This window comes from Crocuta crocuta, unplaced genomic scaffold (genome assembly GCF_008692635.1).
Source record: "Crocuta crocuta isolate KB4526 unplaced genomic scaffold, BGI_CrCroc_1.0 scaffold517, whole genome shotgun sequence".
NCBI lineage: Eukaryota > Metazoa > Chordata > Mammalia > Carnivora > Hyaenidae > Crocuta > Crocuta crocuta.
This window is the reverse complement of record NW_027529607.1, coordinates 2460075-2486820: the sequence shown is the minus strand read 5'-3', so window position 1 is coordinate 2486820 and position 26746 is coordinate 2460075.

The following is a 26746-nucleotide window of genomic DNA, read 5'->3' as shown; positions in this document are numbered from 1 at the left end:
ATAAAAAAAATCACTGTAGGAAAAATTAAAAACTAGTAATGGGCTACTTTCTCTTCAAAAAAGTAATAAAAGCCCATGATTTTAATGATTCAGGGGTAAAGCCTTCAATATTTTTAATGTATAAATTAATTCTATACTCATATTTTAACAGTACCAAATCTTAAGATAAGGAAAATCTCCCTTTTCATTTTAAAGTAGCTTAATTACTACACAAAACTTGTCAAATATTTCAGACAGAAATGGACAAAAAGAGAATTACAGAGAAATGTCCTCCAAAGCCAGTATATATGGAAATAATAGTTCCCATCTGATCTTTTAAAATAGTTCAATATTACTTATTTAATGGCTTATCAGATCAGCAGAGAAAAATAGCATAATTATGTCAAGACCTAAGATTGAGGATTGCCATATCTGCCCATCCATAAAGCCACCTACTTATTGGCATTAGTAATGGTTTCTGTATAGTTGCTAATAGAAATGTCATTTTGTGAAAACTTCAGGTCAGTGTGTATAAAGGAAAGTTTATGATAAGTGAGTAAAATAATTTTCCTACATCTTAAAATTGTAATGTTGTGATCTGTAAATATATAAATGTTTTAACTTAAGTCAGGTCTAAAGTAATCAAGGAACCATATTACCTAACCATGATCTTCAGTGTACAGCAGCAATTTACCAACATTCTGTGCATGAGCACTTCAGTTTTCTCTAGGAAGACTGAGGCATTCTCTATAGCTCTCCTCTTCTTCTGAGCCACCTTTACCAGTCTCTTCATGGTAATGTAGGCTTCTTCTAGCATGCATCTCCAAATTCTCCCAGTCTCTGTCCATTACCTAGTTCCGTAGCTGCTTCCACATTTTTAGGTATTTGTGACAGTATTCCCACTTTTTGGTACCATTTTCTCAGTCTGTTTGGGCTGCTATAACAAAACACCTCTGACCAGGTGGCTTATAAGCAAGAGAAATTTATTTCTCACAGTTCTAGACCCTGGAAATTCTAAGATCCAAGGGTCTAGTATGGTTGTATTCTGGTGAGACCCTTCTTCCTGGTTCATAGTCTGCACGTTTTGCTGTGTCTTCACATGGTGGAAGGAGGTTAGCTAGCTCTTTGGGGCCTCTTTTATAAGAGTACTAATTCCGGCCATGAGGGCTATATTCTCATGACCTAAGGGCTTCCCAGAGACTCCACCTCCTCCATACCATCACATTGAACATTAAGATTTTGTCATTTGAATATTGCTGGAACATATTCAACCATAGCACTCTGTGTGACTATATCACAAATCACCTATCCTTTGTATTTGTAATTTTTAAAGTTTATTTATTTATTTATTTGAGAGAGTGTGTGTGTATGCATGGAAAAGGCAGAGAGAGAGGGAGAGAGAAAATCTGAGCAGGCTCTGCACTGCCAGCATGAGGCTTGGTCTCACGAATCTTTAGATCATTACCTGCATGGAAACAAAGAGTAGGATGCTTACCTGACAGAGCCACCCAGATGCCCCATCCTTTGTATTTGTAATGCAAATACAGAGACTTTTAAATTGGAACTTCTGTGAACACTACAGTTATAAACATTCCAGTACACTTCTCTTGTTTTATATGACAAATTGATTGTGTACCAGGTATACATATGTACAATTTAGCAGATGATGCCAGAAAGTTCCACAAAGTACTTTATCAACTTATACTCTTGCTACCTTATCTTAAAGTTATCATTGCTTGTTTGCTTTTGGTATTTCCAAGCTTTTTCTTTGGACATTCTGGTATATATGAAGTTGTATCTCATTATAATTAATTTATATTTCCCTGATGTTGACACTGTTACAGTATCTTTGTTGATCACTTGAATATCCTCTTTTATGAACCACTTGTTCATTGTCTTTTGCTCATTTTTTCTTTTTTTTTAATTTGCTTTTAATATTTCCTATTTATTTCCAAGAGAGAGAGACAGCGTGAACACGGGAGGGCCAGAGAGAGTGGGGGACAGAATCCAAAACAGGGTCCAGGCTCTGAGCTGGCTGTCAGCACAGAGTCCGATGTAGGACTCGAATGCACAAACCGCAAGATCATGACCTGAGCCGAAGTCGGATGCTCAACCGACTGAGCCACCCAGGCGCCCCTTGCTCATTTTTTTTTCTGTTGATTTCTCTTTTATTGATTTAGAGGTCTTATTCATAGAGTCTGGATTATATTTTGGACACAAATTTGTTTATAGTTATTTATATTTATAACTATCTTCTCCAAAATGTAGTTTGTGTTTTTATATTCAAAATGGTCTCGAGCTTTATTAAGATATGACTTACACAATCTTTGATTCATATACATTATAAAGTGTATAAATTTTTTAGTATATTCCCAGAGTTGTGACACATTACAGCAATTTAATTTTCTAACATTTACATTCCACGACAAGAAACTTTTTATCCATCAATAGTCTTCTTCGTCTACCCACCCTGGTAAGTCTAGGCAATAGAGCTTCTGTCTCAACAGATTTGATTTTCAGGATCATTTTAAATAAAGGAAATAATAAATATGTGGTCTTTTGTGATTGCCTTCTTTCACTTAGCATAAGATTTCCTGGGCTCATGCATATTTCAATAGGTATCAATAGTTCAAACTATTTTGTTAACATGTCATATTTTGTTGCATGAATATATCTTAGTTTATCCATTCATCAGTTGATAGGCTCTTGAGTAGTGTATGTTTTTTGGCTATAATGAATTTTTTGGCTCTTATGTACAAATTATTTGTGGACATATGTTTTCATTTCTCTTGGCATTAACTTTTAATTCTATGTTTAACTTTCTGAGGAACTGCCCAACTGTTTTCAAAAGTAGTTGCACAGTTTTGCATCTCCACCATAAATGTACAAGTTTCCAATTTTTCCACATGCTTGCCAACACTGAAATTGTGATTTATAGCATTCCTAGCAGGTGAGAAGTGGCATCTCACTGTGCTTTCGATTTTCATTGCTCAAATAACTAAAGATGGTGAGTAACTTGGTATGTTCATATTATTGTTGGGGAATGCCATCAAAAATATGAGACTGCCACTGACCCGTGAGCAGGACCCAGGCAATCCTCACCCTCTCCCTTGCCCTTGGAATGTGGGATCAGTTTGCCTTTCCCATTCCCAAAAACTCCTCCAAGGGCCTAGCCTTGAGATGGTGATATGGTGTTGAAAACACCTGCACGATGTGTATGGCTGAGCACAGGCAAAGCCTCTTTATAAATGTCTAAGATTTGGAGGGCAGGTGCAGGGACTCATTTATCTTTCTACCACTCAAATCAAGACTTGTATGTAAGTTTCTCTTGCTTATTAAAATTACCATCTACCAACCTGGAATAGCCTGCTTCATTCGTTGGTTTCCCTCTGTCATCTGAATGTAGAGTTCAATTTCAGATTAACCAGAAAAGCTGCTAAGAGGGCAGCAAGCCAAATATTGGTAAACCATTGAGGTGAAAGAAATGGGCCTTGGGAACGAGATATCCAAGAGGGAAATCCCAGATTCGCCATCATCTATCTGGGGATTGGTGGCTAGTATGTTAGATATATATGGACCACCGTGTGAGTACAACCACGTCCTGAAAACACCAGACAGTCTAATATGCTTGCTGGAGGAACTGCACATTGTTCGCTGTGGCAAGGAAGAGAAGCATATAGTAGCCTCAGTGGGCTGGCCTGGACTAGGCGGTGCAACTGGCACTGATGCCCAACTGGAGAGTGAAGTTTGTGTCAGGAAGTTAGAAGATGGGCTAAGATTACAAAAGGACATGAAAGCCACTAGACTGATATGCTTCTGTGCTGTCAAACAAAGATCATAAATTGGAGATCTTAGTGCGCCATTTTGCCAAGCTAGGAAGACGTAAGGTTCTGCACAAGCTTCCAGGAGCTTGTGACTAAGCCTGATGGGACACTAAGACATGGAATCCCTGGAAGAATAATGAGAATGAAGAGGAGGAGATTATGATGATTGACAATGAAATAGGTAGAATGCCCCGTGGCCACCCACCTTGATACAACAGAAAATAAAACACAGCACAGCAACCCCAGCCAATGGGGCAGCCCCAGTTTAGGAAACATTACGATAAGAGAACACACTCCCACTGAGCTTACTGACATAGATGCTAAATTTCAGCACAAGGCCAGGAAAGTATCCCTGCACAGTTGGTGTATCTATAAGATATCAGGGGTGAAGGCATTTCTCTGAGGAGACAAGAGGCAAACAAACAAACAAAAAGCAAAAAGAACAAACACACACACACACAGCAACATCAACACACACTCTGCCCTGTGGCAGTGCCTGTGTGGCTCAGGAATTCAAAGTACTCACTCCTTTATAGATTCAATTATTCTAGCCTACAGGGAGCTCTGACCCAATGAGGAGGATCTCTTTGTACAGGTAAGAATTGCATCAAATTCTCAGGGAGCTGGGAATGAGACAGGGGATCTGTGCTCCTATATTTGAAGGCCCTAACTGGGCCACATTCACAGCAGGGGTGAAAGTCAATCTACCTCCATCACCTGGTATGTGACACTAATATGTATTCTGAACCCAGTTGTGGGGAAAAAATGTTTATAATGTTGGCCAAACCATTGCTGATCCAAGATAAATGGATCCTAGGAATGGATGTGGGCTATGGGAATGGTAAGAAATAGAGAAGGCCAGAAGACAAAAGCCTATCCCAACCAACAATGATGGGTTCAACCAGAATAACCTGTAAGTAGGGCACCTGGCAGGTTCAGTCGGTTGAGCATCCAACTTCGGCTCAGGTCACGAACCCATGGTTCATGAGTTTCACTCCCACTTAAGGCTCTGTGCTGAAAGCTTGGAGCCTGCTTCAGTTCTGTGTCTCCCTTTCTCTCTGCCCCTTTCCCACTGACGTTCTGTCTCTCCCTCTCAAAAAAGTGAATAAACATTTTTTAAAAATTTAAAATAACTTGTGAGCAAATGTGTTATGACCCTATTGTTGTGGGGATCCTGCCTGAACAGATAGTTTGACAACCTAATACTATGTTAGTTGGTCTATAGAAAGTCTTAAAATCTAAAACAGTTTAGACCTGCCTCTTCTGCCCCTAACTTCCATGATGCTTTGCCTGCTCTAGCAGGGTCTTCAGGGATTCAGTCTTATTTAGGCTGGGTGCCTCTCCTATCCTGGGTATAAGATGCAGACCAAGATTGCCTTCAGGTGAAAAACATTGTAAGTAATCAGAATCCCCATGTTGAGCTATTCACTGATTCTCTAAAAACAAACAAACAAACAAACCTAATGACCAAGCTCTGGTGAATGCTAGAGAAATGCCATCCCCCCAGATACCTAATACCTCACAACTCTCAGAAGTTTTCTAGTCCCCTCAGCACTAGTGATGACTAGAGAGGGTAGACAATTATGGTCAGAAAGTTCCTTTTGAATGTAGGCTGGGCATTCTCCCCCTAGAGATTATTTTGGGCAATATCTTACAAGGTCATACTCTGCAAACCTCTCTTGATGAGTTCTTCCTCAGAGCTAGGGTAATCAAACCCATCCTGAGAGTAAGTGTCAACTGAGAACTGGTAATACTGCTCTTTCATGTAAATGTCAAACAATATAAACTGCCTCATGGCAAGTAAGGGGATAGGAAAAACTATCTGAGTAGATACTGTATGCCCTGTCTGTAATGCTTTTAATAGTGATATGGCCAGTATTGAAGCCAGATGGCACAACAATAGACCTTTGAAGTGAGCCTCTAAGATTACCTACACAGCCCACCATATGTCATGGGATATGAGCCCAAGACTTGACCTTGTCTTCCTTCCTCACATAAGTACAATGGACCCATTACATTGATGGTATAATGTTAACATGTAAAGATTTGCCTCCACTGCAAGACACCCTTAAGGCTTTGTAGAACCATCTGTGAGGGAAAGAATGGATAATGAACGACAGAAATTTCAAGGTCCAGGCACTATCGTAAGGTTTTGGGGGTCTTATGGTCAGGTAAGACTCATGTTGTTCCTAAAGCTGTGATTGATAAGATGTAAGACTACCCAACCCCTCAGAATGTGAAAGAGATTCAAGCCTTTGTAAAGATTTGGGGGTTTGAGAGGACTTTCATTTTCTACCTGACATAATGCCACCCCCCCTTAATATATATTTTTTAAAGTTTTATTCATTTTTTGAGAGAGAGAGAAAGAGAGAGAGAGAAGTGGAGCATGAGCAGGGAAGGGGAAGAGAGAGAGGGAGACACAGAAATTGAAGCAGACTCCAGGCTCTGACTGTCAGCACAGAGCCTTACGCGGGGCTCGAACTCATGAACTATGAGATCATGACATGAGCTAAGGTCGGACGCTTAACCAACTGAGCCAACCAGGTGCCCCATGCCTACACTCCCTATATCACCTGTTAAAGAAAAGGCAAATTTGGAACTGGGGATCAGAGATGCAAGCTTCCTTGGAGAAGGCAAAAATGCTTATGAGATAGCTTAAAGCTTAAGACATCTCCTAAGCAGGGCTACCATGTGAGTTACACAGGCCTGTGATTTCAAAAGGTATGGGTTGAGCTCTGTGTCAGAGACAGCAAAAGGGAAGAATGTCCCTTGGATTTTGGCCTCCGTTCTGGAAGGGGGCAGAAACCCAATATACATATCCATGGAGCACCAGCCAGGTAAAGCCTCTCACACAGCAGACATGGTAGCAACCAATGGGTTGAGCTCAATGCAGTCTGGCTGGTGATCACTCATGAGCTCTGGTCATTAACCCTTTGCACTGATAGCTGGACTATTCTAAAGGGATTATCCGTGTGGCCAAGACAATGGGAATTTGAGAAGTAGATAATAATGAATAAGAAGGGGTCAAGATATATGAAAAGTCATTTGGGTCTGTCTGAAAGAACTTAAGGCAGCCCTCACTATTTTCTATGTCCCAGCTTCTAGGAACTGACCCCCACTCCCAGAAGTGAAGAAGCTGATGGCTTAGCTCAGGTACTAAACTTAGTGACTGACCCTTCAGTAGGAACAATAGATTGGGAGCATAGAAAAGAGTGGCGGCCACAATGCCGGGACAGGATAGCATATTGCCAGGGATGCCAGATTGTCCTTAAAATGCAGTCACTTAAGGTAGTAATAGCTTATCCTATGTGTTCTGAACAATGCCCAAGGCAACTACTAAAAGAATCTGGGGCAAGGGATTGGCACTTTCATTATATTGCCCCTCCCTCTGTGTGAACATTCTAAATATGCCTTGGTTTGTGTGGACACTGCATCAGACCTAATCCAAACTTTCCCCTGCCACCCAGTAAACCAGGATGTCATTATTAGGGGCTTAAAAAACTGAGTACTATGGGGAACCTGGATGGCTCAGTCAGTCAAGTGTCTGACTGTTGATTTCAGTTCAGGTCATGATGCTGTGGTTCATGGGTTTGAGCCCCACGTTGGGCTCTGAGCTGGCAGTGTGGAGCCTGCTTGGGATTCTGTCTCTCTGCCTCATTCTCTCTCTCTCTTTCTCTCTCTCTCTCTTTCTCTCTTTCTTTCTTTCTCTCAAAATAAATAAACTTTAAAAAACAAGCAAACAAAAACAAAACAAAACAACAGCAAAACCTGAGAACTAAGTGTGGAAACCATCACCAAATAGATGGTGATCAAGGTCACATTTCAAAGGTCCTAAAATGCAAGACTGGGCAAAAGAACATGACATTGAATGAGGGCTCCATCTCTCTTATAACCCACAAGCAGCAGGATTGGTAGAAAGGGGGGGGAAATGGAATATTAAAGCAGCAGATTAAAATGTTAATAGGTAAAGCCACCCTGGCCAGGGAGACTAAAATACTATCCCAATCTTTAATACATTTGAGTGATCAGGGGAGCCTGGATAGCTTAGTCAACTAAGTATCTGACTTCAGCTCAGGTCATGATCTCACTGTTTGTGAGTTCAAGACCGGTGTCGGGCTCTGTACTGACAGCTCGGAGCCTGGAGCCTGCTTCTGATTCTGTGTCTCCCTCTCTCTCTGTCCCTCCTCCATTTGTTCTCTCTCTCTCAAAAAAAAAAAAATTAAAAATTATTTAAAAAATACATTTGAGTGATCAACCAGTAGGGCCTGTTGCCCCACATGCCAGACTGGTGCCCCTGCTGAGGCACCCAACACCATAAAGATGTGGAAGCTTTGGGAAACAGCCCTGCCCTTATGTTCACCATGAATCAATGTGCTGTGCTGCTGAGAATACCAGGCCCCATCAGACCTAGAAACAGAATCATCTACTGGGATTTGCAATGGAAGATCCCCCCCTTGGGATCTTTACACCCTTGGGTGAGAGGGATCTGCTCAGTCTCTGCTGGGATTCTTTGTCCTGCTGTGGTGAACTAAACCTGAAATGGAACATCGACCATTGGAAGAGGAGAGACCATGAGAGTCCTGGTCCGGCATAACCTGCCCCCAGTCCATCTCCTCATTCCTGGCAGTGTTATCTTCCTCAGCCAACATGCATGGTATGCATAGCCAGGTCAGATTCCTAAAGCTGCAGCAACATTAACATCTAGAGATTAGGCCACAGGTGTAATTCTTATAGAAGCGTGCCGGAGCCCGACTCCAGCAGGTCCAAGGGTCCCTGAAGGATGGACGGTGTCAGCGAGAGACAGAGTGAGAGAGCCTTGAGATTCTTTCTGATCACCAGGCAGGCATCTCTGTCCTGTCTTTATTTAAAGGTTCAACAACACCATGAGATCAGAAAAAGGAATTTTTACAATGGGAAGCCTTTTGTGATAACAAGTTTTTTTATATTCTTGCAGAATTATCCCAATCATAGGTTTAGTGCATTTTACAACTAAGGAAATAACACGATNATTCTTTCTGATCACCAGGCAGGCATCTCTGTCCTGTCTTTATTTAAAGGTTCAACAACACCATGAGATCAGAAAAAGGAATTTTTACAATGGGAAGCCTTTTGTGATAACAAGTTTTTTTATATTCTTGCAGAATTATCCCAATCATAGTGAGGTTTAGTGCATTTTACAACTAAGGAAATAACACCATTCTCTTAGTGAAAAACAGGATAACATATATAGGTTAAATTGTGTATAGATAGGCTAGGAGTCATTCTGTCTGGCTCTCAAGAGGATAAATGTTTTTGCACTGGTTTGTATGTGGAAACCTATTTGATGCTGAATGTGTGAACACCATGGGAGCCCTAAATGTGTTAGCCTTTTGCTTTTGGGTTATGTGTTAGCTACTCTTCTCTATCCTCATCCCAGCCATCAGTAAGGGAGGGTGTTTGCAGAAAGTAAGCCTTGGGGAAGGAACTGCCATAATCACCAGTTAGAAGAAGGTGTAAGTGTTAAGTTCTGCCCTTATCTGTTCCTTAACTCTAAATTAGGCTCTTTTGTCTTGGGGCCAGGCTCAATTGTCTTTGATCTGCAAGGCCCATAGGAAGAGGCTTTTGACAATCACCCACAGAGCTTTCATCTAAAATCTCTATTGTAAAGGCAGGAATATGCTTTTCCTTATGAGGTATTTGTGTTCAGAATATGGGTCTGATATGGAATATTGTGAGGCCTGGTCCATACTAGCAGGCTTATTTCCAACATGAGCCAGTAGTAGCAGAAAGAGATACCAGTTTTCGTTTCTCATGGCAGGAGCTGTACAAACACTGCCATTTCCTTGCTGTGACTGCCATCCAGCGAGGCCGGTGCAGCTCCCAGCAGAAGCAGAAGACCTGCCCATATACATTTCTACTAATATCTGTCTTTTCAGCCTTGGACTTCTGCTGCTCCGGTGGTGTCCAGTCATAAGATGAAAACCTATTGGAAATATCTTTCTACAACAGGCCCACTCCTATCCCCATCAAAGAAATCAATCCAACTGTTGGGTGTTTGGGTAGCTGCCCCTCTTTAGCTCCTGAGGATTGTGATGCTGGGTATCACCCCCACACCAGGAAAGGGATTAGAAGACCCTAAAATAGTATATTAAAGAATAAGCTACACTGGACATAGGTATTCTTTTTCTGCCAAACAAACTATAAAAGTAGTCTTTTATAATTGTTTACCAAAAGGATCCTAGAAATACCATCAGAGCCATGGGTGGTCATGCTCAGATTTGGAAGGGGTTCATACAGTTTGCTCAGGGTTGTGGAACAAAAAGTCACTCTAAGGAGAATCAACCCAATTATACTAGAAATATGGAATGGATATCACTGGAACTATGTAGTCATCCTATCATATTAAGGGAGAATGACTGGTTTGGCACTGATTGGTGACACCCAGGTATTTTTTGGGTAGCATCAAATGGAACCCCATGGTTGTATGCCCCAAATCTTCAGCCATTGCTTCTACCTGCATGGTTGGGTTGCTGCACCCTGAGCTGGCCCTGGGCACAGGAAAGAATCTTCCCAACAGTAACTACCTCTCTTGAAGGCCATATGGACATGTTCTTTTACTGGTATGATCATTTGGCTGATGTCTTTATTCCCTCCATAGGCCTGAAGGATGTTACAGTACACAATAGAAGCCCTTAATAAATTCACTCAGCAAGCCCTGAATGATAGCCAGCAAAACTTGTCCTTATTAAATGCTGAAATGACTCTAATGAGAAACGCTGTCCTCTAAAATAGGATGGCCTTGGACATTATTACTACCTTACATGGAGGCATCTATGCCATTATCCAAACAAAGTGTTTTTGTTTGTACCTGATGAGCCTGTTAATGTATCCTCTTTATTAAATCACACAGGACACAAATGAATGCTCTAAGTGATCCAACTCCTGGCCAAGGGGATTTAATAAATTGATGGTTTGGATCCCAGGGCTCATGATGGGAAAATTTGTCAGATCTGGGAAATTAACTGTGTATTCTCTTGCATGTCCCTATATTACTGCTGTAGCACCCACCTCCAATGAAGTCAGATGCTGCCCGGTGAGAGTCCTCCACATAAAAGAAACCCCTTGCTGACCACTCAGGGGCCAGTGCAGAAGAGTGGGCACATAAGATTGTAAGAGCCAGTCATGAGGGGTGAACTATTGAGGATTGTCATCAAAAAGACCTCACTGCTAATTGGCCTTTCAGCTGGACCAAGGCAATTGGAGGCTTCTCATCTCCTCCTCTGTCCTTAGAATGTAGGTTTTGCTTGTCTTTCCCTCTCCCAGAAGCTGCTCCAAGGACATAGCCTTGAGATGGTGATACAGTGTTGAAGACACCTGCATAGGATAGCTGACTGAGCACAGTTAGGGTCTTTATAAACTTCTAAAATTTAGAAGGTGATGCAGGGATCCATTTGTGTCTACACCCAAGTCAAGCCTGGTATGTAAGTTCCTCTTGCTTTTAAAACTACCAACCTGGAGTAGCCTGACTCTTTCCTTGGTTTTGCCCTACTATCTGAGTACAGGGGCCAAATTCAACTTACATCAGGGAAGTTCTAGATGCTTGCAAATCAACAATTATATATCCTTTTTAAAATAAATATCTATTCATATTCTTTCCCATATGTAATTGAGATATTTACCTCTTTTATTTAGTTCTAAAGGTACTTTTAAATACTAAACACAAGTATTTTATCAGATAATATAATTTGCAGTATTTTCTTCCATTCTGTGAGTTGCTTTCAACTTTTATGATGGGATCACTTGCAGCATGGACATCTTTAATTTCTTTTAAGTCTAATATATATACATATACATATATATACATACACTTTATCTAATTAGGTATTAGACTATATAAATAAGACTTTATCAAAATACCAATAATAGGGGAGCCTGGGTGGCTTAGTCGGTTAAGCGTCCGACTTTAGCTTAGGTCATGATCTCGCGGTTCGTGGGTTCGAGCCCGCGTCGGGCTCTGTGCTGACAGCCAGCTCAGAGCCTGGAGCCTGATTCGGAGTCTGTGTCTCCCTCTCTCTCTGACCCTCCCCTGCTCACACTGTCTCTCTCTCTCTCTCCTGGAAATAAATAAAAATATTTAAAAAAAAACCAAATGTGATATTTTATATATATATGAAATATGACTTTTGCCTTTGGTGTGTTTTTTTTTTTTCCAGATGGCTTTGCCTAGGGTCAAAAATATTTACTTTAATTTTTTGTTCTAAGGGTTTTATAGATTTAACTCTTATATTTAGATCTATGATCATTTTGAACATTTTCTGTGTGTGTGTGTGAAGGGTATAATTTGAGAATCTAAATCCTTGTTTTTCAGGTAGATATCCAGTTGATTCAGAATCATTTGCTAACAAGACTTCCCCCAACCCCCACCCCACCTCCTGATTCAAATCTCTTGGCACATTTTCAAGTATCAATTGGCCATAAAAGTGAGAATTTATTGCTGACCTCTCTGTCCTATGGCATTAAATCTATATGTTTGTGCATAAGCCAAAACTACACAGCCTTGAATACTGCAGTTGTATGAGAGGATTTGAAATCAGAAGTGTAAGGTTCCAACTTTGTTTTTCTTTTTCCAGATTGTTTTTACTATTCTGGGTTACTTATATTTTCCATATTAATTATAGAGTCAGCTAGATCATTTCTGAAAAATTAGTAGAAACATGTGGTATTTTGATGGTGGCTTCATTGAATCTGTATATAATTTGGTTTCATTGCCATCTAATAACACTGTCTTCTGAACCATAAACATAGAATGCTTTTCTATTTACTTACTTAGGCCTTCTTTAATTTCTTTCAATAATGTTTTCTAGGTTTCAGTTTTCAAAATAAATTTTAAAATTTCTTTTGTTAAATTTATTCCTAATTATTGTTTTCCTTTTGATGTTATAGGAAATAAAATTATTTTCTAACTGTATTTTTTTCAGTTAAAGAGCATATAAATGCAATTTCTTTTTCTATATTCATCATGTATCCTGCAAATTCCTTTATCTTTCCTAAAACCAAGGAGTCTAGATAGCCAAATTTGGACATGATATCTAGAAATGATGCCTAACTAACTGCATGTATTATTAGTAGAATTTATTTCTGTGTGTGTCCAATAAGTTAATTACTCCTAATCTCTCTCTTAAGTAATTGGACATATTGGACATATTCTGCATATGAAAAGCAATGTTGAAAAGACAAGTGTGAATGAAGAAATAGTAGGAGTGAGCCATGACTTAGCTGACATCCTGAAGGCAGGTCTTACACATCTCAGTAATAAATACTGGTTTCCCCTTGTTCATTCTTAGAATCAAGCACTTCATCTAATCAAATAGTTCTGTAGGGTAGATGATATAAAAATAACAAATCATTTTTCAATACACCTTAATCAGTACTAATAAATCAAGGGAGTGGACAAATACAGATCTCATATTTTAGCTACTTTTCTCCCTCTCTGAGGTTACTTTTCGCTAATTCAGTTTTGGAAGAATCAGGATTACTATGTTTTTTTCCTGATTTGCCCAGTGAACATGGCTTCCCACTGGCTCTCTGCCTGCTCTGCTGAGAGTTGCTCACTACATCGGAGCTGATACAATCTTGAACTCTGGGAGAAAACCCTCTTGATAGAATATAGTAAAACATTACAGTAGAGCAGCAGGTAATTGGATATGTGATTGTCCACTGTTACAGGTGGCAGTATTGTTCAGTCTCTTTAGTCTCACACAATTAGTGCACAAGAATGCTTGGATGTATAAAATGTTAGTGCAGGTTCAAATGTTATAAAAATTATTCAGAAGAAAATGTGTAATAGCTGTTTCTTAAAATATACTATGTCGGGGCGCCTGGGTGGCTTAGTCGGTTAGGCGTCCGACTTTCGCTTGGGTCATGATCTCGCGGTTCGTGGGTTCGAGCCCCGCGTCGGGCTCTGTGCTGACTGCCAGCTCGGAGCCTGGAGCCTGTTTCAGTCTGTGACNGTTACAGGTGGCAGTATTGTTCAGTCTCTTTAGTCTCACACAATTAGTGCACAAGAATGCTTGGATGTATAAAATGTTAGTGCAGGTTCAAATGTTATAAAAATTGTTCAGAAGAAAATGTGTAATAGCTGTTTCTTAAAAATATACTATGTCGGGGCGCCTGGGTGGCTTAGTCGGTTAGGCGTCCGACTTTCGCTTGGGTCATGATCTCGCGGTTCGTGGGTTCGAGCCCCGCGTCGGGCTCTGTGCTGACTGCCAGCTCGGAGCCTGGAGCCTGTTTCAGTCTGTGACTCCCTCTCTCTCGCTGACCCTCCCCTGCTCGCGCTGTCTCTCTCTCTCTCTCCCCTAGAAATAAAGCATTAAAAAAATTAAAAAAATATATGTATACTATGTCAATATTGTCATACAATCCAAGGAAAAAGTGTCTAAGAAGCTCAGTCTTTTATAGGGGTCACTATTTTCCAATTTAGCTCTCTTAACCTCTAGTACCTCTAAGACATTATCTTCTTACAGTCTATCACTAATAATCATGATATTTAGCACTTAGATAAAAATTGAGCTTATTTTAGGATGATCTCCCTATCTTTGAATCTCAATTCCTCAGTATAGATTAAACTTCAAAGAAGTTCAAATTCAACACTGTTTAATTGCCGTGTACTCTGCTTTTTACACAACAGATGAGAATAAAGTTATTCTTGTTCTCTTCAATGTCTACTCCTCTTCGGTACAGAGCAGAAAGGAAAAGGTCAAAAGTATACATATGCACATTCCCTCCAAAGCTAGGAATTTTTAGGAAATGAGTGATTTTGATAAGGCATCCCTGTACACAAAACAAAGGTATTTACAAAAAAGGGTGAATAAAAAATGTTTTTGTAAGGTTACACATATATCTGGGCCATTTATAGAAAACAAACTTGAAAAAGATTTATAGAGCATATAGAATGGGGTGGTCATACTTGTGATATAATTAAATTGAGAATAAATTGAGAGTATTCCAAAATCAAAGTATCTCCCTTCTATACTAATGTTTCTACTTTTGTAATTCAAAAGCTTGTCTGTTTTCCCAAAGTAAAAAAATAGGGGGGTGGGGAAGGGTAAAAAGAAAAACTGCAGAAGAAAAACAAAGACAGCTTTTTAATGGAGCCACAACACACTGATTTGGGTTTCTTCAGGAAAAACATGTTACATCTGTCCATGATACATGCTGGCAACCACTGAATCATTAGTAAAGCTTGGTGTAGAGAAAGATCTATAATTTGTCTGAGTTAAATGTGAAGTCCAACCTTTTTTTTTTTTCTTTTTAACACACAGTGATACATTTCCCATTGTTCATATTTCTTTCAGTTAAAGTCTGGTGTATACTCAAATATACACCTTCATAAGATAAACATAGAGTTTCAGTGATACTCTAAATCCACTAGGTCAAAGCGAAAGAGGAGAGTCTTTGTCAAGAGCTCCATGAGCTAATGCACAATAATCCACTTACCTGGGAAATCACAGCACTCATGATGACAGATATCAACAGCAGTAGTAGTGGTAGTGAAAGTAGAAGCAGTAAACACATATTTGTTATATTAATAAAGACAGATTCCAAATTTCAAAAATTGGCTCAGAGACTGGCCTGGGGACCATCATTAGTTTACTATTACCTGTGGTGCCTCAGATGATGTCTTCTGGTAAATTGAATTAATATTTTTTTCTTTGCACTTACATCATAACCATGGAATGATTTAAACATAATATTCTAGTTTATTGGTATTTTATTTAGTATATATATTTGAATTGGATTAAACAAGAAAATTTGATCTGAACCAATAAACTAACAGTGCATGTTAATAATTGAAAATACAGGATTGCTAGCCAGAGAAATAGAGTATTGCCTCCTAGATATATTCATGATAGAACAATTTTCAGAATCTGTGGGTATATTAGACACTACATAGCACAATGAGTAACAGCCTCCAAAAAATTCTGAACATACTATCAAGTACTATTCCTATTTTTCACACATTTCTTTTTTGCCAATCTATGTGTTTTCCTTCATGTAATATAAAACTTTTCATAAACATTTCAATTGACTGTGTAACATTTACAGGAATAACAAAATTAATTCAGATATCCTGCAAGTTTAGGAGGAAAAAGCCACTAACATTTGTGTCTAGGCTCTTGACAAGTCCTTTTAATAGGTAACAGTGTTTTTAAAAATTAGTAATATGACAAGACATCTTTCACACAAGCTGGGTTTTTTTGTATGTGTGTGCTAAATATGTCATTATGCCTACCACATATAAAGCTTCAAAAGGTACATGTGTAGAAATAGATACATTACATAAAGATACTTGGAAGTATGTCAGTAAATATAAAAACCAAATCCCAGTTGTGGTCAGAAATCATTATAAAAACTTACATACCATTCAAGAGGTAATTTAATATATTTCATATATTTTCTCACTTAAAAATTATATTCCACTAACATAATTATATAAATTTCAGATTTGTCTACTTTGCATAAAATCCAGATATTTAGTAGGAATTTTAGGTATTTTTTTCACAAGCTTGCAACAAATTATTTATTTATTATTATTTTTTAATGTTTATTTATTCTTGAGAGAGAAAGAGCATGATGGAGGAAGGGGCAGAGAATGAGGGAAATACAAAATCCAAAGCAGGCTCCAGGCTCCAAGCTGTCAGCACAGAGCCTGCTGCGGGGCTCGAACCCAGGAACCAGGAGATCATGACCTGAGCTGAAGTCCGACATTTAACCAACTGAGCCACCCAGGTGCTCTAGTTTGCAGCAATTTATATATCTAGTGTTTTATTCCCTAGTGAACCATCATTAATATGCAGCCACAGATTTGCAAAATATTTCTAATGATGTACATTTTTCATAGAAATGTAACAGAAGTTTTTAAAAGGTATCATGGACATCTCTGATGAAAATATCTGTCAAAATGAATTACATTTTTCACCCTTAATAGCCCTCAAAATTAGAGAGACACAAATTAGAAATGTCAACTTTTTTTCTAACACTACAATAATTCTACAATGTATAAAATAAAAACAAAGTATTTTAACTTCTCATAGGAATTTATCTCTTAGTCATCCAGTTTAAAGTCAGAACTCAAGATTTACCATCCCACTGACAGGTTAAAATACCAGTACCCTTACTAGAAAATGTTTATGTTTTAGCACTTTTCAATTTTTCACTTGTTTCTGTATCAGCTTTCCTATAGACGTCTTATTTAATTATGACATCTGTAGATAACTTGCTTAAGCTCAATTATCCCATTTATGAAATGGAGTTGATTGTTCATAACTCATGTAATTTACCAGAATTACCTAGAACTATTAGCCACTGTAAGTGATTGTGTTTTAGGCTAGGTATCATTCACCTAAGTAATCTACCCTAGAACTTGGTATAGATAGTGATCACAAAAGGTCAATTACTTTTTCCAGTTTGTGATTAAACAGGTTATATATGCTGGTGGTCTATATAATAGGTTCTGGCAATATCCTTGATCTCAGCCTGCATGACACCGACCAATAAGATAATCAGATGGAAAAGTTACATTTTAGTAATTGGCATTAATATGATGATTATTCTGATTTTTAGTAAAGAATAAATGAATCAATGAAAAAACAACAATTTTTTAAAAATATTTTAGAGAACTTTGAAAAGTAAGCCTTTCGGAAACACAAAAATAGAAAATAAACTGGCTAGGTGTGCCTATCCATTTATCTGTATGTCCATCTACCTATCTAAAATCAGCTTAGAACAAATATGAGTAATAACAAAGAGTGCGGGTTACTTGACAAGGACTACTCAAATAGTGCTTTACATTCAATACTTACTTTATCCCTAAAAGGGAGTTTCTTTTAGGATTCTTTTCTTTCCTTTTTTATAAGTTTATTTGTTTATTTTGGGAGATAAAACAAAAAAAAAACACCAGTGAAGGAAGAGCAGAGTGAGGGAGAGAAAGAGAATCCCAAGAAGGCTCTGCACTGTCAGCACAGAGACCAATGGAGGGCTCAAACTCACCACGCAGGAGATCATGACCTGAGCCAAAGTCAGACATTTAACTGACTGAGCCACTCAGGTGCCCCAGGATTCTTATTTTCTACAAAAGAACATTAAAGTGGAGACAGGGTAAATGCCATCCTCCAAATCACATATGTAAAGAAAATAATTATAAACATAAAGACAAATTGAGGTAGTTTATATTAAGATCCTTATTTTATTTATTTATTTTTTTTAGAAAATTCCTAATATTGAATTCTAAATTGAAGCCCAGAGAGGGAAGATGATTTCTCTCAAATCACATATGAAAGAGCCAGAGTTTAAATCCAAAGTCACTCCTCCTTGAGGCTGGAGTTTTAGCCACCACACAGCACTGCTTCTGCATGAAATCTTCCTTAAGTTATCCTTATTTCACTAATAACATCATCTTATGCAGTATCACCTTTCACTGAGTACTTGTTGTTCATAATAACACCTTCTGAACTTTGTTGCCCACAATTCGCCTTTCCCAAGTCCCTTCTTTTTTTATTTTTTCTGATACATCGTAAAGGACTTGAGAAAGTACAGATCAAATAAATTGAAGTTTGTTAGATAGCTGACCTTCCCATTATATAATGTAACATTCTTCATTCAATTTTGTGGTGACTAACGTAGGTTATTTCAAGCAATAGGGAAGGTTTGAGTCAGATCATCTAAGATCTCCTTAAAATATGCCATAGAACTCTCTAAAGAATATCATCAACAGGTTACAAAAAGTATATATTCACATATTCTGAGAAGACACAAGGTGATTGGCTATGTTTATTTGTTTACAGCTGAAGAACTGCAAATCATACTTAATACTATTCTAAGAATATATAACTCAGGAAACATCAGTAAGGACCAAGGGGATTACTTCCTCTAAACAGATAAATTAAATTTCACTATAGAAAGGTCCTTTCCTGAGAATATTATATACCACATATAGTCATTTCTGTAACAAATGAAAAGGATGCATAGAATCTGGTACATGATCAATATTTAATATATGTTACTACAGTAATACTGATGTTGAACGCATGCATAAAATTTAAGACTGCTTTTGCAAGCATCTAAGTGGTTTTAAGTAACACATTACACCTATAGAGAGATTTTAGAAAAGAATATGAAGTTTAGATGTTTTCTTCTGTGTTAAGTCACAGCTTGTCTTGCCATACAACCTTTGCAAAAAGTGGGTCCTTACAGCTAAATTTCATATAGAGTAAATATAATGATCTTTCTCTGTTGTCACATATTTTCCATCTGCAATAAATTGAACAAATGCATTCATTGGAAGGGCTTCTAACCAGAAACAAACTTAAAAACTTTCTTCTAATATGTATATATAAATGGATAAAACTTAGTTTTCAACCACAATATCTTTATCTTGGAATCCATATTAAAACCAGGAAATATTCTGAAGTTGCTTGAAACCTGGCCTTTGCCAGATCACTTTCATATAATTATATTTCTATCGTAACAGCAACTTTACATTACACTTATTTCTATTTTAACATTAAAAACTGAGACTTCAAGGGGTGCCTGGGAGGCTCAGTCACTTAAGCAGCCAACTCTTGATTTTAGCTCAGGTCATGATCCCATGGTTCGTGAGTTAGAGCCCCACATCAGGCTCTGAGCTGACAGTGTGGAACCTGCTTGGGATTCGCTCTCTCTCCCTTTCCCACTGCCCTCCTACCCTCCCTCTGTCTCTCAAAATAAATAAATAAATAAATAAATAATAAATAAATAAATAAACAAACCCTGAGACTTTAATTAACTATTGATTTCTAGCACTTATAGTTGCTTATTAAAAATTAGTCTTCAAGCTTTATGAACTACAAAGAAGAGTATAATATCTATTGGTATATTTTCCTTGAAACTTTCATAGTGTTTTCCATATACAAGGGCATCTAAAAATATTTATATATTGAGTGAATGGATGAAAACCACATAGTTAAATGAAAACACAAACTCAAGCTTATGCTCCTTCAGATCATTAATTACTAAAAGTCAAAACCTACGTGCATGAGATGAAATCAAATTGAAAAGCATGTAATGGAAGTGGATATCTGTCATTATTTTTATCAGTGGAATGATAAGTTGATGCTGTTCACTCCACCAATTCCCTATTCCCCTATAAAATTGCATCTGCCAGTTTAAAACTTGGTGCCACTATTTCCACAGTCTACATGTCACCCCTCTCTTTTTTTGTGGTGTTGTAAATTAGATTTCCTGGAAACAAACTGTGAGATTCTGAGATTTTTGTTCTCTAAGTCAATCAGAATGCTCCTTAAAGAAAAATACCGTGCAGGTGGAAGGGACCAATATGGAACAGAGGAAGAAGTTGAACTGTGACACAGTTGTTATGGAAGATTTATCTAAAAAGGGTGTTGGGCCAGTAGGAATGGTCCCGCAGAGTGGTCTCAGTGGTGAAGAGAGCTGTGGGCCCTTATAACGCACCGTTGGCTAATTCTTAGCTGTGTGCTGCCTGCAGGGAGGGGTGTATAACCTTTGGAAAGGTAGCTGGATTTCTTGGGCTGAGGATAATTCCTGGAGAGGGACTTAGCTGAGAACGAAATCTATGTGCCATAGCACAACGTACACATGGATGTTTAGTGTCTAGATAAATGACAAAAGGGGTTGATCACACCAGTAAGTCCAATGAAAATCACGTAACATATTAGGGCAGGGATGGATGTCACTATCACTGGGAAGTTCTTGCAAGAAATGCCCAGTGCTGTCCAAGAAAAATGCCTCGTTATTCCATTATGGGAAGTAGAGTTTGTGCAGCTGCCTGGGAACAGGTTACTTGTATGATCATCTTTCAAGATGGAAGTTTACAGAGAACATGTCTCAATTTAACTTCTAGAAGCTGATAGAGAAAACATCGTCGCTGGAGTGAAAGCTGAGTGACCTGGTGGTGGTGACCAGACATGGCTCCAGAACACTGCCGTGTTGTTTTGCCCTTTGCTAGAAGGTTCCTAATTCCTATTTCTGTCATGACTAATTCCCAACTCCTTTCTCTGGAGTCTGTAAGTTAGACCCTTCCTACACACAATCTGATAATATTTATTATATTATTAATAATGAGAGTAATAAGTAAACCTTTCAATACTTAATTGAAATTGAATGTTCCTGGAAATGTTCAAAAATTTTAATGTGTTAGGGGCGCCTGGGTGGCTTAGTCGGTTAAGCGTCCGACTTTCACTTAGGTCATGATCTCGCGGTTCCTGGGTTCGAGCCCCACATCGGGCTCTGTGCTGACTGCCAGCTCAGAGCCTGGAGCCTGTTTCGGATTCTGTGTATCCCTCTCTCTCTGACCCTCCCTCGCTCACGCTGTCTCTCTCTCTCCTAGAAATAAATTTTTAAAAAAAAAATTAAAAAAATTTTTATGTATTAGAGTACATGAAATGAGGCAAAGTTTCGCTGTAACAAAAGATCCAAAATTACGGTAGCACAAAGACAGTAAATGCTATTTTCTCTCATGTCACAGTTATAGTATGAATGTTCCCCATCTCGAGAACATTTATGCTTTTCATAGTTATTTGGGAATCCAGCTTCCTTCTAAGCCACTGATCTACCATACTTGAGAGAACTGTCATCGTTTGCATGGTTGAAGTCCCATTGGGTCTTTTTCCTTATCTTTGAAAGAGGTGTGGGTGGAAGATTTACTGTTGATATCTTCATCACCAGACCAAAAATGGTGCATATCACTTAAATCCATCAGCAGGTTTTAGTTACTTGCTCATAACACATTGCAAGGGACGCTGATACAAAGTGTTTGACTCAACAGAAAAGTGTCTGACCAGACTACATTCTAAAGAAAGAAAAAAAAACCAAAACTGGATTCGGTGGAAAACTAGCACCTCCACTGGAAAATTCCCCAGTGGATTTCCTGTTTTTATCACCTGCCTTTTTTCTTCACTTCCCTCAGGCTCAACATAAATACTTTCTAGTCTTTGAGGGAAACCATACTCTCCTCAAATGATAACTATTACAGACACATTTCCATGGGTCTAGTCCTTAATATTCCAATCAGCAGGAAAGCATTTAGGAACTAAAATCAGTTTTATGCTTTATGCTGTTACCTCTTCTATTCTGAATCAGTGGTTCAGCTACTTCAAGTGAAAGGGTTAGTGGTAAGAAAAAAGGGCTGAAGAGACAAGGGACAAAAACCATTAGAACTTCAAAAATATTGTCTTGTTATAAAAGTGCATGCAGAGATTAAAGATATCATCCAGTAACCAATACTTTTACTGAATAGTATGGAAAGAGGAAAATATGATGGGACAGAGCATCTGCCCAGTAATCCTCAAACAACCCAAGCATTTTGAATATATCACATTATGACTCCAGTTTATTGCCCTTTCATTATCTTATCTTTGGCTTGACAATCCTAACATAGATGGAATCCTCTTTAATTTAACATGAAATTTGTAACACATAAAAAGAATTAGTTTTGCATAAGTCTTTGTTCCATGACCAGAAATACATTAATCTGGACATTCTTCTCACTCTGTATAAACCTGTCCTAGTGACTAAAAGTATTCAAGTTAACTTTAAATAGTAGGAAAGATCTTGGAGATATTTCAGCAAAGCTTTTTCATTTTAAACATTGCATGAAAAATTGTTAATGGTTTTTACAATACCAAATAGCTTATTTATTTCAGGTCAGGATTGGAATTTTGGTCTACCGACTCACTCTGATATTCATGCTAGTACACCCCACTGCCTTTCCATTCTCTTCCTCTCTTCTTTTTCAACATAATTATCCTTGTCACCCACTTTCTAACCATCTGACATTTTAATTAACTTTTCTAACATCAGAATCTAAAAGCTGATGAGCATTCCATTTTCCCCTCTGTAATTCATTTTGCTTTCAGTGTGGCATTTCCCAAAGTATATTCAGCTCCACTCTAGCCACGTAGAAATGTTCTATGTAAAATGGACTCCTGGGAAGTTAATTCGAGAAATGTTGGGCATTATGACTTTTCTGATATTTATAATATACAATAGTGTAATAAGTGCTCTGTGTAATAAATCTTTGAAGTAGAAAAATGTTTAACTGCCTAACCCATTAATATTTCAAATTTACATTTATGATCCCTCTCTTCTATCTGCCTACGCCATTTCACTCTTCTGTGTACTCTTTGGGAGAGTTGCCTCAGAGTCATATCCCATTACTTTTAGGATATCTCTCAATTGAATGAATGACCAGTATGGAAATAATATTTCATATATTGAAACTTCTAGAAAAAGTCTGCTGTCAGAATTGAAAGTGTCTGTCCAAGACACCATTAACTCAATGAACATTTGTAAAGTACTCAGAATGATCTATATTATTAGAATTTCATGTCATATATTGTCACCATGTTCTCTGATAACAGAGAGATATATGTTATGTTGGGAGCCATTCTGAGCCCACTAGNTTATATTATATTATATTATATTATATTATATTATATTATATTATATATTTTAGCCAAATAACAGATTGGGAGAGGGGAAAGAAGATGTGAAGATGTAATAAAATATTACATTTTTATTATGTAATTTTATTTCTAAATAAAATTATATTTAGAATATCTTATGCCTAAATTCAATGACCAAAATATAAGTGTCAGAAATAAGATACTGCACAAAAATACTAGAATCAGGGAAATATAATTACATTGTATAATACACATACATATATGTATATCTATAAATACATAAATATATATATTCAATCCAAGTATTATTTCAAGAATAAAATCTATGCATACACATATTTAATTTTCTCTTAACATTGAGAATATGGTTTTGGTTGGCAAAATACGAGTATACTTTTATAAGCTTATTTACCTATTATTGTTATTATTTTAGTAACCTGTAGACGCAATGTGAGGTTCAAACTCACGACCCTGAGATCAAAAGTTGTATGCTCTGCTAAGTAGGCTGGCTAGGTGGCCCTCCACCACCACATATGTTTTGAACTTTGAAACATTTGGGTATAAAAGTAAAGTTCTAAATAAATTCTATTTATATTGCACTGATATTTATTAAATATACTTTATATACTAGTTTCTTAAAATGTCTACAGTTTTAAAATATTATGCTAAACATAATGCTCAAATTTTTAAACACTCTGCCAACACAAACAATACAAATGATTACAGTTATTAGTATTAAATATTAAAGTCAATTTTACATTTTCACATAAAAGCTGCCTTTTTTCTAACTTGGTTTAAAAACTCAGGTTAATTTCTAAGATATTTTATTTATAATTCCAAAAAATTTAGAAAGGATATATGCTTTCAGTTCATTTTCTGCTTTATTTCAATAGTTGGGTTGTTTTGTTTTTTTTTTGCTTATAGAATGTTTAATACACATAATCTGTTATGCTTGAAAACTGATAGCTAAAACATGTATAGTGATTGCATTCATTGTAGGGGAAATTAAAATGAGTAGCTAAAACTATGTGTAACTTGTCTGAGGTCATAACATTAAAAGGAAAAGCAAAGGGTTTGGTATAACTTCTTTATTTCTAAATTTTATTTCAATTCCACCTAGAAGATTCTTGTGTAAAGCACTGCTGAATTTTGTTAGTGAAATAAATCTCCTGATTAAAAGATGGGAATCTATTTTCTTAAATAACAGTCCTTTTAACAGATTCTAAAGCATAAGGATTTGGTCACTTGATATCATTAATAAGTAATGATAATCATCAGAAGAAAGTGAAGAAGTGGAATGTGAAGTCAGACATTATAAATTCTAATTCAGTTCCAACAAGCAACGTCCAAGCCTGGGTGTTTTTGAGTCAATTATTCTCATAACATGTGATAGGCAATCTTCATGTTAAGCTGCAAAGAGGAGTGAAATAACTGTTTAGAGAAAATTAATACATGATTAACTTACATAACAAAACATCTGAAAAAAAATGAAGTTGGCAAATTCTTCTTTCCCTTTTTTCTTCAAATCCTAATCTTAAGAATGTTGGACCCAGAAAAAAAAATGTCCGGTTTTAATTTAGCTTTCATTTATGGAAAAGATAATTCTGATACTTTAATTGAAATCCTTTAAAATACCAATCCTTTTTAGGTCCAAAACAATCTAGTCATGGTTAGCTATCTAGATGGAGAGAAGGCTTTCCTGCTTGCTTCAAAAGGCATAGCTCAGTCTACTGTGTCTTTATCATTCACCAGGGAACAAAATTCTATTTACTGTTATTTGAGCACTTGGAAGTCCCATCTTCTATTCTTTTTCATATTTTTCTGCACTTAGAGAAAAAATCATTCTTGGTCTCCTTTGGATCTTTGTTCCAAGCTAGCTACTTGACCACATTTATTTTATTTGTATACTGAAATCTTGAACTATACACATGGGAGTTATTCAACAAACAACTGGATCCTATTAAATAGTTACTCCAATAATTTCTTTTCTTCTTTCATTGACCTGCAAATATTATCTACTACTATGCTTTCTAAATCTCTTATTCTTTAGAATTTCCTAGGTTACTTTTTTTTAATAGTTTGTCTCTACTTTTTTCTCTTTTTAAAAAATTTTTACGTTTATTTATTTTTGAAGAGAGAGAGACAGAATGTGAGGGAGGGAGGGGCAGAGAGGAGGCACAGAATCTGAAGCAAGCTCCAGGCTCTGAGCTATCAGCACAGAGCGCAACAAGGGACTCAAACTCAGGAACTGTGAGATCATCACCTGAGGGCAAGTCAGACACTTAACCGACTGAGCCACCCAGGTGCATCCTGCCCAGGTTATTTTTTAAAATTGTGTGTTGTTTTGGTCTTACTCATCTCCACTAAGAACTACTAAATCAGAATATCTGAGTTTAGCTCCAGTAATATAGTTTTAAGATAATAATGATTAGGTTTCTGGACAAATGTAGTCGGAAGTAAATAGTTTTCTTTATTTTAATTAAATACACTTTAACCAATAATTCATGGGAATATATAACTAATTTAAAATAATTTTAACATGAGTTTTAATAGTCAATTTTTTCAACATAAAATTCTAAATGAATAATCACATATTAACAAATCAGATACTTTGGTGTATAGTAGATAGAAAAGGGATTTTATCATGTTACTTATACAGATAAAACTACTTACTGTTAATTTTCCTATTGACCATAGAGCTTTTCTCTACCTTTTTCATTTTGGTATGCTGTTTCTAAAATGCAAACATGATTTCATATTCACTATTTTTGAAGACCAACTTGCTTAACATAATTTCTCACAATCTGATGAGTAGCTCTCCCTAACTTCTTATTTTATCCTGACCTTCATCAATTTCAGGACTTCAATAATAAGTAGCTTCTTTCAGTTTCTTGAAAGAAATATTCTCTTTTTCTTTTACCCTTATAAACATGCTCCCTTCTAAATTAACAGTCATGATAATGGAGTAAGTCTACATATTTTATATAATATATCAAAAAACTATATATATATATATGCACTTTAGAGACAAACCAACAAGGCAATAAATATAATTGCATGTGTGTAAATAATATTTCTTTTAAAACTTAGCATATTAAATGTGCATTGATTGATAACAATGTTGAAAAGTTTATGGTGATATTGGAGTAAATCAGGCTTCGGTGTTCAATTTTTATGTCTTAAAATTGAGAATATTTTAATGTGATTTTATGTTTTCCTCCAGGCATCTTCTGTTGGTTTATCTGCTCATACTGAAAAGTGCATTTGAAATAAGAAATGTTGCCACAGTGTATGCTCAAGATTACAACGACATATGTCTTTGTTTTCCCCTAGAGCATCCATCATATAAATAATATCTACAATAAAGTCCCCCCAAAATTAAATAAAACAATGAAAATTGAGATTGTACTGTTTATATTTTAAATTTTTATTTATATATAGATCAAATAAAATTAATATTTTTCAGCTTTCAAATCCAATTAAGGC